The 4977-nt window shown below is 36.3% G+C and overlaps 1 long non-coding RNA gene across 1 annotated transcript; it reads left to right on the forward strand.

Moving 5' to 3' along the window:
* The first annotated feature begins 2660 nt into the window (after positions 1–2660).
* Positions 2661–4645, forward strand: LOC120289987. Its single transcript, XR_005547788.1, has 3 exons — positions 2661–2745; positions 3580–3684; positions 4456–4645. It is a non-coding gene; the product is annotated as an uncharacterized LOC120289987 (long non-coding RNA).
* The last annotated feature ends 332 nt before the right edge of the window (positions 4646–4977 follow it).

Here is a 4977-nt window from a genome sequence, read left to right on the forward strand (position 1 = left end):
ATTGCTCGTATATGGTTTGATTTTCCGCTCAAAATTTTTTGGGAATCCATTGTTTGATTGTTGGTTAGGCGTTTGAGTCAAATTGCGCCATTGGAGGACCTCCGCCACATGAAGCAGGTGAAGAAGAAGTGTCCCGAAGGAGGTACATTCTTTGTTCATAAGCATATCAGTGTTATGTTTGTTGCTGGTGTGATTGGTCACTTAATGATATTGATATTTGAACATCATTGTTTCTTGCATCTTTGAAATTGAGGAACAATTTTTGTTGCTCATGTCATTATGGAATATAAAGATTTGTGAAATCATAAGGTGAAGCTTTACTCATTAAATGAACATAAGAGTAGTTGCTTAATTAGGTCTTTCTATCACCTTTTGTTTATGGGTTACCCTTTAAAAGTATTAAAAAAACCATTGCAATGTTGTTGTCATCATGTGAGGGTCGTTTAACAGGAACAATTTCATGCAAAGAATTAAATGTCTGTTGTTTATTCTCACATTTGTAGTTTTTGATCAGACATCAGTCCTGTGTATTTACTGCTCTTTAAGTAACAGAAAAGAGGGAACAGAATCCTCTGACCTCATGCAAAGCAATTGTCATCGGATCGAAGAAGTTATATCTGAACTTTTAAGCCCCAAAGTTATGAGAAAGCTTTGTCTGCATTGGAAGCACCGTAAGTCATTAACTTGAGTATAACAAATTAATCAGCATTAGATATTTAAAGTCATATTCACATCATCAGTGTAATTGCTCAGCAAGACACTTAGTCCTAACCCACACTCAAGTGATGAAGCTGTGGTTTTTGTGGATGGTTTGCTTACGTTGTGGGGTGAATGAGAGGTGCTTCTTGCCTCCTCCCTTCCGCATGCATATCCTGATTTTTCTTCTTCTACTGCTGGAAATTCTTTTGAGGGACTATTATGAATACAAAATGCCTGATTCAGGAAGAATGTTATCTGATGAAACTCAAATGCTACCATTGGTTTCTGGTCTTTAGCTTTTTTTATAGTATGTATTAGCTATGCAAGGCATTGAAAAACCTGATGATCAATTATAAAAACAACCTGTATTGCTCGTTCATTTAAGTGCTCAGTTTGTTGTTCTTTCCCTCATCAATCATGAAAATTGATTGAATAAGATTACGATACCTCTTATGTGCAGAAAAGGAACATTAGCAGGAAGTAAATAGGATTGAAAGAACAGAAAATTGAGAAAACAAGAAAGCATATGAAAACAGTGGCCCGCTCAATGTACGATAATTTGCATTTGAGGATAAACTGGTAATTTTCTCGAAGAATCTTCTAATTATTTCCTATGCAAGGTCGATTTGATGGAAACCCGGGATAGGTGTTTGTATTTTTTTCATCAACAAATCATCTTTGACCTACCCAGCTTTTCAGCACTTCTTTAACTCATTTTTTATGTATTTCTTGAGCTGTCTGGTTGTTGTAATGGTTTTGACAGGAAAAATTCAGCTATCAATGATCTTAAGTCTGGCTCTCGAAAATGGTGATTTTGATGGAATTCCATGTGACATGAAGGATGTAATTAGTTCTTATTAGTTGAGTCCTTTTGTGGCAAAAGTGGGTTGTTTTCTTGTCAGCATTTCATGTTGATTTTCCCATGTTTTACATTATCTTCAATAACTTGTAGAGAGAACCACATACAGTTTTAACCATATACAGTTTTGACAAGTTATGGTATCCATGAGTAATGATGTTTACTCACGAGCATCATACCCTATCATGGACCACTAGCATATTTGACAATGAACCACTAGTATATTTGACATCTGTTGATGCCTTTTCTCTTTTCCCTTTTTCCAAGTTCTAGAAAATTTTATTCACAAATTCTCCCTCTTTTTTTTTTTGCCTAGCTGAAAGGAGTTCTTTTGCGATGATCTCCTTTCTGCTTCTGCTGCTTTAGGAGGTAAAGTTGTGTTTATGACCTAAGTGGACCACTATGGGCTTCGCTTGGGAATCTCTTTTGGTCTTTGTATTTTTTTTTTTCAGTGCTTCGTAGGGTATTTATGCCAAAGAGGGCTTCTTGGTATTGGTTGTTGTACACTAATATTGTTTGCTCTATTATGTCTGCGCATCCATTGAACTGCATTTTCAAGTGAATAAGTAGTTGGAACATCTTTATTGGTCGATAATAATGAAGCAACAGCAAACATCTGTATTGTCAATGTCATTAGGTTCTGTAACATAGCACTTTAGAGCTGGATAGGATGTCACTGTATATATAAATCAATTTTTCTTTCAAACCCTGAATTTGAACAAAGTTTCCATCTCTTGAATTTTTTATCATTTTTCTTTTTCATCATGTAACTTGTCTTTTTAAGTTCATTATGGCATTAAAAGAAGCCATATCCTATCTAATGTTAGGTGGAAGTGTGTATCCTTCTCAAATCTTTCAAAGTGCACAGATGATTTGATATTAGGAAAGTCTATTAGTTGTTAATAAAATTCTAAAGCTTTATTTTCTGTATATCATGCTTATCTTAATCAGTTTATATTTGTAATTCAAATATAAGCATAAGAAGATATGCTACATAAGAACTCTCTGTAACACGTAACCTGAAAATGGTGTCGTTTCACTTCATCATGTGATGGCAAAGTGGGATTTTGTTCTTTGTGCTTATTCATGCTAATTTGCAATAGGTTCGCAACTATGTTGCATCGTCAAAGGAAGAGTGGGTAGAACAGTGCAAGCTATGGCCCACCTCATACCATCCAGCAAACCTAGTACGTCTCTTTTAAATATTCTCATCAGTAATGGTAATGCATGTTCATGTCTTAAGATCAACATATTGCCATCATGTTTTATGACATTTTTGCTGGTTTAGGGTATTTGCATCGACTGTGCAGATGTCTCTGATTCTAATGTTGTCTCAATTAAAGGAGCAGGTTAAGGTGTTTTTTCCAGGATAACTTTCTTATGGATTTTGATATACTCTTGGGCAGCATTGGGAGTTCATTTTATACTTTTTTCCTCCTTCAGAATTAATTTCCAAGCAGATAACTTGGAAGTTGGAGTCTAAAAACCAAAGACTTACAAAGAGTTGCAGTTTGAGTGGCCATCTCAAATTTGATAAGCTTTGTTTTTAGAAATTTAGAATGTGATTGATTTTACTTCGTTCTGCTGAGTTATGTTAGTTTTGATTGCATCTGGACTGATAGGAGTTTGGGGTTATATATAAACCAGAGAATTTACTTTCAGGGAATAACTAATGAAGCCATCTCCATTATGCATAATCGCTGCTAATGAATTATGGCTATAGAGACCAAGGGTTGCCTAGTTAATTGGAAAACACTCTTTCTAAGTCACTAGGCTGGGTTTAAGTCTTATCATTCTCCTCTCCCACCTTTTGCAATTAAATGTAAGCTCCACCTCTTTGCATGACTCAATTCAATGGAGTTTGTGCAAATCTTTGGCCTTTATTTTAGCATTTCCTAATTTTACTTCTTGTCAATGATCACAAGGAATTATCTGTTACTCTATATGCATGTGTATAATGTGCATTTATACATACCCTATGTCTTTACTGATTTGTTCTCTCAACTTCTGATATTCCACAGAGCAGCAATATCACTGGCATAACTGGGTTTAGTGATGAAGACTCACAATCAGTTGTAAGTTTTATGATGTATGCTCCGGAATTGGCGAAATCTCATGGTAATATGGTAAGTGTTGGGGTATGCACTTGACTTGCGATTAATGAATGTAACTTTGAGTGATTTCATCAGGTTCGCAGCTAATTATATCTCTGACTAGTCAAGATCTCAGAGTTCTTGAATATGAGTACTAACCTGGCCTCCCCATCTTACCAAATAAAAAAAGAAAATAAATTCTCTTATTCATGCAATCATTTCTTTCTGAGCGTTATACTGCTTTGACATTTTGTGAGACAATTTGGCATGCTCTAAGGCCTTCCTTTGGTGCTACCTTTTATTTTCCTTTATATCAGTATTATGTGAAGTAAAGCACATCCAAGTACGCGTTCGACGAGTATCATTTCTAACTGCTCCAGTGTTTGCACTTTCAACAATTTTCCCGTCAAGCCATAGAAGACTCACCATAGCTTGCATTAGCTTTCAAGAATCATTTTGGTTTTGGTAACAAGAAGTGAGATTTACTTGTTGCAATTAACTCGACAGGAATGTGAAGTTTTTATGTGTCACATTTATTGACTTTGGAACCAAAAAACGAGAAGAAAACTGTTTTATAATAGTGGAGAACAATCCGATCATTTTGAAGGCTGGGTCCTTTAGACATTTATCCCTTGAAATGTTCATGCATAGATGTAGTAAAATAGAGGTTTTGGGAAGGAAATGTAGTGCTTCATCTTGCTCCCTAATTGTGCGTCCAATTTTGTTTTATGCTGGTGTGGGAACCTCTTATGTTGTGGAAATTGCACAAATTTTGCTTTTGTTACACCCTTCTCTCGTCTACAGGTGGTCCATGCTGCAGCAATTGTAGATCCTCTATCTAATCAAGTGATTGCAAGGGCGTGTGAACAAGTCTGCTCTTGGCAAACTCCAAAAACAGAAGTTGGTGCTGAATGTAGTAATTCCACCAAATCTTGTGCTGAAATGACTGGATGGATAAAACATGAATCATGTCTTAAACACTGTTCCTCAGGTGGGGCAGGGGTGAGACATCCATTTGGGGCAGAGCACGACAGTTAGAGACATCCATTTCATTTCAGCACCACGACGATGGGTAGATTTCATTGAATCATCATCCACGACGATGGGTAGATGAACAGACTGGCAGGAGTATATTCTATCTCCTGCAAAATCTCAAACAAAAAGACGGAGAACTGATGGCAATGACGTAAGCTTTTCCTCTACATGTGAAGGAAATCCTGGCAAGACTTTCTAGCTTGACAAATCTTGTGCAGTATGGAGAATTTCTGTGGATGATTGCCTTATTTGAATGGATGAACCCCATTGAAATATCAATGGTTCTGCTGC

Source organism: Eucalyptus grandis, chromosome 11, assembly GCF_016545825.1.
Source record: "Eucalyptus grandis isolate ANBG69807.140 chromosome 11, ASM1654582v1, whole genome shotgun sequence".
Lineage (NCBI taxonomy): Eukaryota > Viridiplantae > Streptophyta > Magnoliopsida > Myrtales > Myrtaceae > Eucalyptus > Eucalyptus grandis.